A 16,251-nucleotide genomic window follows, 5' to 3' on the forward strand; every position below is an offset into this window, starting at 1 on the left:
AGATTCTGTTTTGTTTTGTTTTGTTTTTTCATTATGTTGCAATCTTATATCAAAGACCATTTGTGAGGTGCCTTCTCTCTATCTCTCTCTCCCTCTCTGTCTCATCTACCTATCCTTCAGAGATTTTAGTTAATGTAAACTAAAATAAAGCAGTCATGAAAGTTAACACTGACCCAAGACCAGGATTAACAGAAATAGAAAATAAAACCTGCCATAATGAGAATCTAGAAGAAACCATTGAGAATATTCTAAAGATAATATATTATGTATGCATACATGTTCTTTTCATAATTAGTATCAGTGGGGAAAATAATTGTATTCATAGGAAAAATATACATGTTTCTTTTCATTGGGAGTGATTAAATGGACAACAAAGATATAAATGTCAGGGACCAATAAGCAAATTTTGCAGATGCAAATAGATTTTATGTAAAATAATACATTTTATTATTTATTTACTAGGCTTTATAATAATTTTAACTATTTTTCTTATAGTATACAATTCTGCATTTAAATTTTGTGTTTATTAATTCATTAATAATATACTTTTAATATTAAATATTCAAAGTGTAGAGAGTTGAATTAATAATTCTCTTCAGTCCATGCCATATTATCATCACTAGTACATGCAAGACTCACCTTCTTTCTATTATTCACATATTCTCTTTCATTCTTAGAGCCCACTCTATTTCTCCTCACTGAACATATTAATACATTTTAATTTGGGGCTATAATATGTTGATATTCTATTGGGATTATTTCTGTCTAGTATTTTTTTATGTATGTAATATTAATTTAATTTATTTTTAAAATTAGCTTTGTTATGTATAGAACAAACAGTGAACAGCAGTAATTAGAATCTTAGAATTTAAAACCTGAAAAAGATTTTAGGAATTACCGTGTCTATTGCCCCCTACGAGTAAATTGATATCTAAAGTGGTAACTTGATTTGTTCCAAATCTGTACTGTTAATTTTAAACCACGACTCATGATTTAAAATTAAAAGCATGGATTTTTATCAGTATCTCCTCACTCTCTTTTTAGAACATAGCACAGATATTTACTCTGTCGGGGCACTAATGCTCTTTGTAGTGAAAATTGTATGACATTAATATATTACTTAAATTTTGTACTTCAAAATAGAGAAAAATTCAAAGAAGATTTTTAGAAACCATCACTTCTGTAAATGTGGCCTGATCTCTTTTTATGTAACGTTCAGTTTTTAAATTTACAGAGTCTAGAAAGTTCCCCAGAGATTTTTGAGTAAATAAAATAAGAGGTTAATTAATGATTATAGAAAATCTTAGGGAAATGCAATTTGAATAAATTTAACTCACTCTTCCTAGAAAACATTATAGATGATGCCTGGAAACTTTATTTGTAAGTTATCCATATTTGTATTTTAGCTTTTATTTTGAAATAATTTAAAATTCATAGTTCTTGTGTATATTTTACTCAATTTTTGCTAAGGATAACATCTTATATTAGCATGATACTTTTATCAAACTAAAAATTAGCTTTGTTACACTCTTAACTAAAGAATGAAGTTTCTTTAGATTTCAGCTTTTCCGCTGTTTTTTTTTTTTTTGCTTTGTTTTAGGATCTAGTCAAATACACTGTTACATTTACTCATTATGTATCCTCCAATCTATGACAGTTTCCGTCTTTCTTTTTTTATTACGAATCTGACACTTTTGAAGGTATTTTGAGATATAGCTCTACATTTAAACTTTTCTGATATTTTGTCATAACTGTTTTTAGGTTATGGATTGTGAGGAAGAAGACCACAGATGTGATATGCCTTTCTCATAATATTATATCAGGGGTTCATAATGTCAATAACCTGGATCATTTGATTAAGATTATGTTGGTAAGATTTCCCTACTGTAAAGTTACCATTGTTACCTTTGGTTTTAATAAATATTTCTTTATGAGAAGATGCTTTAAGACTGTGTAAATATTATATTCCTTTATAAATTTGAACCTCTTAATTTTAGCATACATTTGTTAATCTAATATGTGGCCATTATTAATGTGGTATACTAATGTTTGGGTTTTTTGTGGTAAGAACACTTAACATGAGATCAACTATTTTAACAAGTGTTTAGGTGTAAAATGGAGTATTGTTAATTATAGGCACAATGTTATGCAGCAGATCTCTAGAATTTCTTTATCTTGCATAACTGAAACTTTATATCCATTGGTCAGAAACTCACTATTTCTTCCTCTCCATTGCCTCTGACAACCACCATTGTACTCACTGTTTCTATTAGTTTGAGTATTTCAGATACCTCATAAAAATGGAATCATGCAGTATTTGTCTTTCTGTGACTGGCTTATTTCATTGACTGTAATGCCCTCGAGGTTCATCTATGTTGTTGCACATGGCAGAATTTTCTTCTTTTTAAAAGCTGAATAATATTCCATTGTATGTATATACATTTTATTTACCCATTCACCTGTTGATGTAAATTTAGGCTGCTTCTGTATCTTGGCTATTGTGAATAATTATTCAATAAACATGGGAATGCAAATATTATTTTGAGATCCTCATTTAAAATATTTCGCACATTCATCCAGAAGTGGGATAGCTGGATCACATGGTAGTTTTAATTTTACTTTTTTGAGGACCTCCATACTGTTTCTCATAGTGGCTTTAATAATTCTCAACAGTGGTATACAAGGGTTTTATTTACCTTACATCTTCACCAATGCTTTTTTTTTTTGATAATAGCTGTGTTAACAGGTATGAGGTGATATATCATAGTTTTGCATTTGCGTTTTCCTAATAATTAATGATATTGATCATCTTTTAATAGGCTTGATGGCCATTCATACACTTTGTTTGGAGAAATATCTATTTGAGTCCTTTGCTCCTTTTTTTTTTTTAATTGGAGTATTTGTTATTTTGCTATAAAGTTGTAGGTGTTCCTTATATATTTTAGATATTTACTATTATTAGATATACGGTTTATAAATATTTCCTTCTATTTCTTCAGTTGCCTTTTATGTTCTTGATTTTTTCCTTTGTTATGCAGATTTTTACTTTGATATTGTCCCACTTGTCTATATTTTTGTTGCATTTTTAAATGTTTTCTATTTTTCACTTTTAGTATTATATCCTAGAATTCATTGTCTAGACCAATATCATGAAGCTTTTCCCCTATGTTTTCTTCTAGAAATTTTAGTTTCAAACTTTACATTTAAATCTCTAATCCATGTTGAATCACTTCTTGTGTATTATGCAATTAAGGGTAAAGTTTTATTGTTTTGCAACATTCTACTTCAAGTGCAAGCCAGAGCAATAAGACAAGAAAGAGATATAAGGCATATAAATTGGAAAGGAAGAAGTAAAAAGTATCTCTGCAGATGACATGATCTTATACGTAGAAAACTCTAAAGATCACACACACACATACACACACACACACAAAACTTTGGAAATAATAAACAAATTCGGTATTTTGAGGACACAAAATCAACATGCAATAATCAGTTGTGTTTCTATACAATAACAACAATGTACCTGAAAAAGATATTAAAAAACAATCCTATTTACAAACCACAAAATAATAAAATACTTAGAAATACTAACCAGGAAGATAAAAGATTTGTAAAATTAAAATTATAAAGCATTGATCCATCCATGTCATTGCAAATGATAAGATTTCATATTTTTTAATGGCTGAGTAGAGGTTATTATGCTGAATGAAAAAAGCCACACAGAGAAAGATAAGTACCATATGATTTCACTGATATGAAGAATCTAAGAAACAAAAAGAACAAACTTATCAAAAACAGACTCACAAAAGTAGAGGATGATCTGGTGACAGCCAGAGGGGAGGGACATTGGGAGGCTTGGAGAATGGGGTGAAGGATTAAAGAAGTACAAATTAGTAGTTGATAGATGGTCATGGGGATGGGGAGCACAGCATAGGGAATGCAGTTAGCATTAATGTAATGGCTAGGTGGAGGGCCAGAGGAGAGAAAGAGCAATTAGGGAGATAATTTTATAAACTATATAAATGTCTAACCAATGTACTGTATACTTGAAACTAATAATAAAATTAAATTTTAAAAAGAAAAAGCATTGATGAAAGAAATTTAAAAAAGACACAAATAAATGGAAAGAAATTCTATGCTTATGTATTAGAAGATTTAATATTGTAAAAATGTTCATATTCCCAAAGTGATTTACACATTTGCAGTCCCCATTAAAATCCCAATGGCAATTTTTCCAAAAGAGAAAAAAAATCCTGAAATTCATATGTAACCACAGAAAAACTCCAAATAGCCAAGGCAATTTTGAGAAAGAAGAACAAACTTGGGGCCACCACACTTATTCATTTCAAACTATATTACAAAGCTACAATAATCAAAACAGCATGGTATTGGCATAAAAACAGACACAGACCGATGGAACAGAATGGAGAGACAAGAAATAAATTCATGCGTATATAGTCAACTGGACTTTGAAAAGATTGCCAAGGATACCCAGTGTGAAAGGATAACCTATTTAACAAATAGAGCAGGAAAACTGGATAGTCACATGCAAAACTAATGGTGATTTTCTAATTCCTTCATTTCTTCTATATTTACAAATTAGAATTCTTCCTTAAGGAATATTTGCCCATTTTCTCCCATTTATGTATGTATTCAATCATTATTTTTTTTTACTTATGTAAGTATGGACTCACAAACATTTATTTTATTTTGGGGTCTAAAAATATTAATATTTACTTTATTGCTCAAATTTTCAATTTTGATTACTTGGAGTTCTTTTAAGTTTGTTATTTTGCCTTTTAACATACCCCATCTTTATTTTATGTTTTTTTGGGGGGAGTGAAGGAGGCATTTTCTTACTTTATAGCATCACAAGATACTCAGGCTTATCGTGTATTTCCTGTGCCCCAGCCCTGGAACAAATCAGTTCCCATTGGAGTCCTGGTTCCTTTCATTGGGGAATGGTATTTAGAAATTACATTTGGGCACTAGGTATTTTCATTGATACTGGAGTGTCACTTATTCTACTTCCTTTCAGTGAATAATGTTCTGAAATATATGTACATATACTAACTATACACACACTCTTCTATATTTATATTTGTACACATATTAAAATATATGTAGGTCAATATTGATAGCTTTAACTTCAATCCAGCAACACATTGTTTGTTGCTATTATCATTTTTTTCCTCATATGTAACATCCTACTGACTAGAAAACCTGGCTCTCATAATGCAAATAATAATTTATTTTCCATTTCTATATTTTTGTTTTTTTTCCATAGATTTATATAAATGAAATATATAACAAGTAGCTTTTTTTGGTGGTTATAAATAGTAATATCATAACCACTAATATAAGGTTTTAATGTGAAGAGTTTTTATTTCTCTTGAGTGGATATCTAAGAGTAATATCACCAGATTCTATGGAAGATATATACTTAAATTTATAAGAACAAGTTAAACTGTTTTCCAAAGCAACTGTGACATTTTGCCTCTCCATCAGCAATGAAAGAGGGTTCCAGTTGCTTTGCATTTTTTGGAATATGTACATTTTAAATAGTTGAAAATAGAATCTTGCTGTTTGGTGTACATTCCTAATCTTTACCTAAATTATACATGACATGAGAATGTGGTACAAATTACACACACACATTTCATTATTTTCAAAAAGTGTATATGGCCACATTGAGTAGATTATAGGTTAACCTTTGGATGATTTTGCATCTCTGAATTATTCACTTTGGAAGTGAATGTCTGAATCAAACTCCCTTTTCTCTGGGAATAATGTTTATCTAGGTGCATCTTTGAGAATTACAAAAAAGTTCTTCAATTTTAATATTTATGGGATAAAATATAGCAAAAGCTACTTTAGAAATTCAAAGTTGTAGAAAAAAGATTGCACAGCCATAAATACTTGAATTCTCTAAGTCTTTGTAGGTGGTAAATTATTTACTTGGGAAAACATATTGATTAATTACATTTAGACAAATTCTGAAAAAAAAGCATGAAAAAAATACCATTTCCACTAACAAATAGCTAATACATATTTTCTATTTAACATAGATGTATATAATCAATTATAATGGAAAGCATAAATTAATGTTTAAATTAAGAAATAGTACTTTCCTTTAGGAAAAAGTAGGCAAGATGTTTTATTTCTAATGTTAGAGAATGTTACAAAGAAAATAGATTGATACAATCTTAAAAGCAAGATATTATTTTCTTACCCCATCTCTACATATTTTACTAAACTGTTCACACTCGATTTATACAATTACATATGGCTTGATAATACTGAATTTAAAATGCCTAGGATGGTGTGTTGGAATTATATGTAGCTATAAAAATATATTATATATTTGGTTATCTGTATTTTTATTTTTAACTTGGGAAAAGTTATGCTTTATTTCTATGTCAAAAGAATATTGAATTAAAACTTGTATATATAACTTTTGTGAAGTTTATGTTTTGAAGCACTATATAAATCAATATTTATCTTTTATCCAATTGTGATTTTTCTTAGCAATTTGGGTTGATTTTTTATGGTTCCCAAGTAATTTCATTAAAAACTTTAGTTTCATAGAGTTCAATTATGTGGAGCTAAAATACACATTGGAAATCAATAGTTTCCACAAGTACTCCAGTTTCTCTGAAGCTCTCCACTGAACTGTCTCCTGCTGAGTTTTTATATTAGAATTTTTAGAGTGATGGTATGTGTGAAGAGAAGCAAAGTTATTTAAAATGCAATCTAAAATATACATCTTCTCTAAAAATGCATACACATGGACAATTTGTTAAATATAAATAGAAAGCTACTCATGCTTTCTTTAAAGGAATAAGATATTTAATGTTATGATTCTAATATCATTGAAAAATAATTTTACATTTGTATGATGCTAACATTCTAAGGAAACAAACAGAATTTGACTCTCAATCCTAAAGTAGAATAATAGTATTGAATATGGACTATGGGACAGATTATAAGTTTTATCTATAACATTGGTCTACATACAGATCTATATATGACTTAGAATGTAGCCGGTATACATATACGTATATGTATAGTATACATAATACATCGTGAGTGTGTGTTTCTCTCTTCAAATTTGACTTTAAAGCATCTGGGGACATATTTTTAATTCATACATAAATTTTCAGTCAGAACTTTGGCTTATTCTATTATAGTATGAGATAAATCTTAAAAAGACAAAATTGAATGTTAAGTTCTAACATATTTTAGACTGATTGACATAATTTAGAAGATATTTTATTTTTAATATTTTATAGAAATAAGTGACTTTAAACATAGTTTTTCAATCCCTAAGAAAAAATTTCAACATTTTAGAAATTTTGTGGTTTTTTTTGATGATTTCTATATTAATGAACACAAAAGTGAGTCAGTTTCTATGAGGTCATTATAAAAAACAAATCAGAGTCAAGATCATAAAACGTCATTTAGTTACTTATTTTTTCTTGGTAGAAAATAAGAAGCAAGGTCGAGGTGATCTAAATCAGAGTAAGATTCACTATCATAAGAGAAAGATTTTGCAGAGAAGAAATAGACTATGCTAGTGATGTCTGTCATAAATCAGGTTGGCATAAGATTTCTTAAAAAGTTTTTTCTGATTTTTAAACATATAATGACATTCATAGCAGCTGTTTTTATATAAAATTTGGAGGTGGAAGCAAATGTTCATTAACAGAAGAATGTATAAATTGTAGTTTATCTGTTCGATGGAATAATATTTAACAGTTATAATAGTTATACCTATAGATATTAATGTGGACAAATTGTTCAAAGATTTATGTCGAGTGAAATAGTGTCATAAAGGTACTAGACTAATCAGGGGGATCACTTCGTAAATTATATAAATGTGTAACTACTATTTGTACATTTGAAACTAATAAAAATAATATTGAATATCAAGTGTAATTAAAAAATAAAAATTATGCAATGCTATATTCATATAATGTATTATTGAATTGTACACTTGAGAATTATTTGATTTTATTAACCAATGTCACTCTAATGATTTTAATAAAAAATACTAATCAGGAGAAAAATTATAGAAAATACACATTATATTGTTCAATCTATGAAAAGTTTAAAAACCTGCAATTTGAGTAATATAATGAAATGCCACATAACAAAGTTTGGTCAACGACAGACTGCATATACGATGGTCATCCCATAAGAGTATGAAGAAGTTGAATTTCCTGTAAGAAATGGAAGAAAATGTGGTTGAAGAGGATTTTTTTCTTTGACGGCTGTAGTATCTGTGGGGTTTTCAATAGAGTTTGTCTCACTCAAGGCACCTAAATTTTGAGTGCAAAGATTATCTCCCCATTGCTCACCCCCTACTTGTTTCAAAAAAGAGGAGCCTATATTTCCAGTACTACAAATACAGAAGGTGCTACAACACTCCCAGATCTAACTGTAAATTCTTTTTTAAGGACCTAAGATATTGTGCAAGCACACGGGTCCACAGGAACTACCTTAACAAATATTAAGCATCACTGCCACTTTAGTAAAACTCTTTGGTAGTGTGGAGCCAGCTTGCCCCTGTACTATGGAAATATTTTCAAGTTTTAATGATGTAAATTATAAATAATTTTTATTTCTTCCATCAATTCAATGTATGTATGCGTGTGTGTGTGTGTGAGAGAGAGAGAGAGAGAGAGAAAGAGCGAGCTCTTTGTGCTAGATAGAGTCAATGGAAAGAAAAACAAATTTCCAAAATCAAAATACTGAATCTTCAGTTCTACACCCTCTGTACATTAAACACCTTCTTTCTTTATGGATAGCACAGAGTTCCTTAATCTGACCACTGTACCAATATACAATAGCTAAAATCATATTTCCATGACAATTTCCTATGTTCTTTTAACTCTTCATCTTGATTTCTTACCCCTACTGGTCCTCAGGCCACCTTTCATTCCCTCCTGACAGTCACTATTATCATAATCTATGGCCTCACCCAGATAGTTTCTCCTCAATATTTCCCAACAATCCAGCTCACATCCCTGTTTATGGAGCAGTGATGACAGCTTCAAAGTTTATTTCTGATGCTGTCAGAAGGAAGCAGGAGGAGGCTTGTGAGACAGTATTTATAATGTCTATAGTAGTGTACAGTAATGTTTTAGGCTTTTGTATTCACTAACCACTCACTCACTCACTAGCTAACCCGGATGGAATTTTAGTCCTGCAAGTTCCATACATGGTAAGCGCCCTATACAAGTGTACCATTTTTTTTGTCTTTTATAGCTTATGTTTACTGTACCTTTTCCATGTTTAGATACATAAATACTTACCACTGTGTTACAATTGCCTACAGCATTTAATACAGTAACCAGCTGTGCAGGTTAGTAGCCTAGGAGTAATAGGCTATACCATATATCCTAGGTGTATAGTAGGCTATGCCATTTAGGTTTGTTTAAGAGTAATCTATGATGTTTGCACAACGAAATCACCTAATGACACATTTCTCAGAATGTATCCCTATTGCTAAGTGATGCATGACTGTAAATTATTTTGAGATTTGAAGTAACAGGATAAAACTACAAAGAATAGCACAATTCAGGCTATTGTTTACTACTGAGCTGGTGGAAAAGTGATGTGATCGAATAATATGTTTCTAAGGTACTAATCCTGCTTTATTTCTTAACTTGGCTTTTGTGTATGCAGTTGTATTAATTAAAGTAAAGGCTAAGCTTCTGTGCTGTAGCTCTAATAAGTTAGATAGATGTTAATTTATCTCCCACATAATAGGTCAAGGGCAGGCAAGGCAATATGTTATCCAAGGTTATTTCAGTCCTTGCCATTTCCTAGCTACTTTTTCAATGTTATCCATTTCTTTCTGCAGAACTAAATTTTCATATGGTAACATCTCTCTTTGTCCTAAATGACATCCTTAGGTATTTCTTGTAAGGCAAGTCATTAGGAGGTAAATTTTCTCATCTTTCATTTATACCCTTGCTTTAGAGGGATAATTATACTGGATATAAAATTATGGCCTCCATTGTTTCTGTAGACAATTAAATAGATTGCTTTATCCTGTTCTTCTATGCACAATTCTCTTCCCCCCACTGTTTTCTTCTGAAGATTTCCTCCCTCTTTGGTTTTCAGCAAGTTAACTATGATATGTTTGCAAAATTATCTCTACTTTTATTGTGTTTGGAGGATCACTGACCACCATGGGTTGCTAAATTTGTTTTTCTATTAACTGGCAAATTTGTGGCCATTATACTTTTATATATTGTTCTGCAATAATCTCATTTTTTTCTCTTTCACTGACTCTTATTACATGAATGTTAGATTATTCAATATTATCCCACAAGTTCTTGTGACTCTGTTCATTTGTTTTTATTTATTTTGAATAATTTCTAGTAATTTGTCTTTAATTTTACTGACTTTTCCTTCTGTCCTATCCAATTTTGGTTAGGTTGACCCAGTGCTATTTTTTATTTCAATTTTAATATTATTCAGTTCTAATATGTTTATGTAAGATTATATATTTTCTCTATTTCTCTGACAAAGTTTCTTATCTATTCATGCATTAAGATCATATATTCTTTGGAATGACATCAGCAAGATGGTAGAATAGGAGGTCTCAATGCTTTTTTCCTTACAAAAATAATAAACAAACACTTACCAATAAAAAAAAAGCACCCCTGGGAGAGCTCTGAGTATAATAAAGAAGTTGCAGCAACCTAGTGGAGCACAAAAAAAAAAAAAAATGAAGATGGCTTCATAGAAAAATCATAAGAAGCATTTTTATCGGCGTCACTCTATACTTCATGACACAGCTAGACAGCAAGAAAGATCCCTTAAAGCAGGACCTTCCCCACCCCACAGTGGAAAGGAGAGCAGGACAATACCTGTGGGCCTTGTACCATTGCCATGGACACCCACAGTTTTTCCCACTGAGAACCTTTGCAGTCTTTGTCAGGCCCAACCACAGGTACCAAAGCTGCATGGAGTCTATGCATGCTATTTTCCTATTAGATATAAACAATGTCACAGAATAGTAACCTCAGATACGGTTACTCTGAAACTTCGATAAATAAGACAAAGTAAATCCACTTCATATTTTTTTTAAGTACAGACAAAAACAAAGTTACTGTATAACTCATAAAATAACAAATACCTCCTACTTGGGCAACATAAATGAGTGTCATTTCTTTGGAATTATGTTAACCTCATTCTAGTTTCCCTCCCTATCAATAAAATTTACTGAGATATACAATCATAGATATACAATCATGTTCTCATTTTTTTAACAGCAACCAATCTATAATAAACTCCCCGGTCTTTAGCCCCACCCCCAAACCACCCAACAAAATTCTAACTCCGATGATAGGTATATTTTAAACACCCATTTACCCGGACATCCCATGATTCCCCATGGTGTGTGTGTTTCCCTCACTGAAATAAGTAATGAAACTATCTTGATAATCTACAGATATATTCTTGGTTGTCGGACTGGATAGCATTGAGAAAGACAGTACTCTCAAATGAGCAAAGTTTTTAATAAAACAATTTAACAATTTAATCTTGAAGATAATAGAATTCTTCCCTCAAATAATTGAAAAAATAATAATACTTACCAAAAGTTCTATGTCCAGTGAGACTACATTTTAAAAATAAGGGTGAAATAAATACATTTCAGTAAGACATAAACTAGGAGAGTTGCTCTCTAGTTGACCCTAGTTAAAAGATATTATAAAGAAAAGTGAATCCAGATAAAAGTGTGAGATAAAAAGAATAAGAAGCAGAGCAAAGAATAGAGTAAATTTGCGAAATGACCTAAACAAAAATGACTTATAAAATCATAGTATTTTTTTTTTGAAAAGATAGAATGAGAAATAAAAATACAAAACAGATAACTATGAGCTGGGAGGTTTTTATGATGAGTTTGTCATACTTAGATTCTTCCATTTTCCAGGAAGAGAGAAAACGTATGAAATAACTTTAGGTTTTGATAAATTAAGTAGTTATGAGTGATTACTATTAGGTACAAGGATTCCCTTCTGGTTGATATAAAAGTTCTGAAATTACACCGTGGTGATAGATGAGCAGTATTGCTAAAGTACTAAAATCCACTGTATTGCACACACTTTAATTTGTTAAAATGATGATTTTATGATCATTTTATCTTTATAAAATATAACATAAATATATATCTTAGATTAAAAATAATATTTTTTCAGAAAGATACAAACTACTGATTCTAACTCAAGGTAAAATGAAAAATCTGAGTAGATTAATAATAAGTGAAGAGATTGAATTAGCAATGGAAAAACTTCCCACAAATGAAAGCCTTGGGGAAGATGACTTTATTGCTGAATTCTATCAAATACTTAAGGAAAAATTACTATCCATCTCCCACAAAATCTTCCAATTTTCTAAGTAGAAGAGATGGGGAGGCTTCTCAACTCATTTTATGAGTCCAGTATTATCTAGATTCCAAAACCAGATAAAGACATCAGGAGAAAAATACAAATATCCCCTATGAAAAATAGATGTAATCCTTCTCAATGAAATACTAGTCCACTGAATCTAGCAATACAAATAAAGGATTTTTCATCATGATCAAATGGGATTTATCCCAGGAATACAAGGTTGTTTTAGCATTCAAAAAAATTAATCAGTGCAATATACTGTAATAATAGAATAAAGGGAAAAATCTATGATAAATTCAATAGTTCCCAAAAAAAGCATTTGATAAAGTCAAACACCCTTTTTTAATAAGAACACTCAACCAAGTAGGAACAGAATGTAAATTTTTTGCCATGATATATGGCATCAACAAAAATCCCATTGGTAGCATTATACTTAATGGCAAAATACTGACTGCTTTCTTCTTAAGTTGAGAAATAGGACAAGAATACCTGTTTTTGTCACTTCTATTCAATATTATACTGTAGATTGTAGTCAGAATGATTAGATGAGAAAATAAAATAAAAGGCATACCGACTGAGAAGGAAGAAGTAAAACTATGTCTATTTGCAGATGACATAATCTTTTATGTAGAAAAAACTAAGAAATCCACTATAAACCTATTAGAATTGAAACAAGATTATAGAGCACAAGATTGGTGATTAATACATTTAATAAATTTAAATTTATATTGAGTTCTATCCTTCATATTTTTAATAATACAATGAAATCCTCTAATATTCTTTCCTTTCTACATTGCATTGAAGGTGCTAATCACTGAAGCAGGGCAAAATAAATAGTAAGTAAGTAAGTAAGTAAGTAAGTAAGTAAATAAATAAATAATAAATAAGTAAATGGCATTAGGATTGGAAATGATGATTTAAAACTTTTTATATTTGTAAATTCTATTATAATTAATAGGACTTTGACAAGGTTGCTGAATTAAAATTAATATAAATGTAAATTGTACACTTGTGGACCAGAAAAAGCAAAATATAAAATTTATAAGATAGCACCTAAAATAGAATTCATATGCCAAAGACCTATGACTAAATCTTTAAATATGAAAATCTCTAGAAGGAAAATTTTACACTTGTATTAGTAAAAATTAAAGACATAAACTAATAGAGAGCTATACCATATGTTTGCTAGGAAGTCTCAATACTATAAAAAAAGTAACTTTTTCCCACATTGATCTATAAGTTCAATGCAATTCCATGTATCATTCCAATCGAATTTTTTTGAGGAAATGAAAATTTGATTCCAAAATTTAATGAGCTATGTCATGAGTCAATAATAGTCAAGACTTTATTGAAAAAGAAAGCTATATAGAAGGTCATATCTTACTATATATCAAGATCCATTATAAAACTATAGTAATTAAAATGGTGTAATAATTACATAGAGATAGACAGATCACTGGGACAGAACAGAGCTCTGCTCAGAAGCATATACTTACTTATATATATATGGATACATAGTATATGGTACATTTGGATAAAATTAATGTACTTTTCAATAATTGTTGCCAGGACAATTTAGAAGTTTATGTATACATAAAGAAAAAGAACTTCAACATGTAACCAGATTTACCAACAGAGTTTAGGTAGATGAAAACAATAAATTAAAAAGGTAAAAAATTAAAACATTTAGATGATAAAAAATATTGTTTTTATAATCTCAGGGTAGAAAAGAATTTCTTAAACAAGACAAACACACGCGCACACACACACACACACACACACACACACACAGATACCAGGCTGTAAAATAAAATGCTGTGAGAATCACCGACATTAAAATCAAGAACTTCTAAGGTTCCAGTTAAGATGATAGAGCACAAGCTGTACGTGCCTCCTCCTATGACCACATTAAAATTGCAATTAAATTATAAAACATTCAACCTGGAAAGCAAACTGAAGACTAGTTGAACAGAAATCTTATAACTGGGGATATAAAGAGGAGGCCACAGAGAGACTGGCAGGTGGGGCTGAGACATGAAACAGTCATGTCCCACACCCACATGTGGTGTTTGAGTATCTCAGCTGTGAAGGTACATCAAAGGAGCAAGGAGCCCCAGCCCCACACCAGGACTCCCTAGCTCAGGGTTCCGGCACCGGAAAGAAGAGTCACGACAAAATTTGGCTTTGAAAATCAGATGTTCCCTTAAAGGGCCCCAAAACAAACTCATTTGCTGTCCCAAGTCTGATACTGGTGGGAGCCAGCTTTGGTTTGCCATATGGTCTATCTCACATGCCTGCAGGTTTAGCACCAGCAGAAACCACCACAGATCTATTTGTAGTGCCTACCATGTAGCCCCGGGAAGGTCATAGGCAGTGGCTAACCTGGGCCTGCATGGGAGCACTTCCCAAGAAGCCTCAGAATGAACAAACATAGAGGCTAACATCAGACCACAACAATGGCACCTGATGAGCCCCAAAAGCAGCATACCCAAAGGGTAGTCTCAAAAGGCATGTGAGCCTACTGGAGCAAGTCCCATTATATGGGGTTAGCCCCCACACAGCAGCTTATACACTGTGGGTGCGGCCAATCATCACTGTCAGTCAGCCTGAGAGTTAATCCCACCCACTGACATTCCAACAGAAATCAAGGCTTAACTACAAAAGAAGGGCATAACCAACCGACAAAAAGAACATTGCTGAAGGACTCAGTACAAATGGTCAGGAAGACTGCGCTACCGGGCCACACAGGACACCTACTACATAAGACCACCTGGCTAAGACTGGGAGATGTAGTAGATCAAACTAATACATAGAAAGGAACACAGGCAGCCTAAATAGATAGATAGATAGATAGATAGATAGATAGATAGATAGATAGATAGATAGATAGAAAGAAAGAAAGAAAGAAAGAAAGAAAGAAAGAAAGAAAGAAATCCTAAATAAAGAACAAAAGAAAACTCCAGAAAAATAACTAAATGAAATGGAAGCAAGCAATCAGATACAGAGTGCATAACACTGGTTGTAAGGATGCTTATTGTCATAAGGAAAAAAATAGATTATCTCAGTGATAACTTCAACAAAAATATAAGAAATGTAAGAACGGACATAGAAATCATACAAAGGATCCAGTCAGAAATGAAGAATGCAATAACTCAAATAAAGACTACATGAGAATGAATCAGTAGTAGATTAGAGGAAGCAGAGGATCAAATCAGTGATTTGAAAGACATGTAGCAGAAAACATCCAATCAGAACAGCAAAAAGAAAAAAAAATAAAAATGAAGATAGTATAAGGGACCTCTAGGACAACATCAAGCATAACATTTGCATCATAGGGGTACAAGAAGAAGAAACAAAGCAAGGAATTGAGAAACTATTTGAGGAAATAAGGACTTAAATCTTCCCTAACCTGGTGAAAAAAAAAAAAAAGAAAAAGAAAAAAAAGAGACATACAACTTTAGAAAGCTCAGAGAGTCCCAAACAATTCTACACCAAGACACATCATAATGAAAATGGAAAAGGTTAAAGACAAAGAGAAAATACTAAAAGCAGCAAGAGAAAGGCAGCTAGTTACTTATAAGGGAACTTCCATTAAAATATCAGATGATTTTTCAAGAGAAACATTGCAGGTAAGAAGGGTCTGGCACAAAATATTGAAAATGATAAAAAGCAAGAATCCACAATCAAAAATACTCTACCCAGCAAGGTTATTAATTAAAATGAAAGGTGAGATAAAGAGCTTCCCAGACAGAGAAAAAGCTTATGGAATTAAGCACTACCAAGCCAGTATTACAAAAGATGTTGAAGGGATTTCTACAATAAAAATAATAGGAAGGATAAA

This window comes from Pteropus vampyrus, unplaced genomic scaffold (assembly GCF_000151845.1).
Source record: "Pteropus vampyrus isolate Shadow unplaced genomic scaffold, Pvam_2.0 Scaffold284, whole genome shotgun sequence".
In the NCBI taxonomy this organism is placed as follows: Eukaryota; Metazoa; Chordata; class Mammalia; order Chiroptera; family Pteropodidae; genus Pteropus; species Pteropus vampyrus.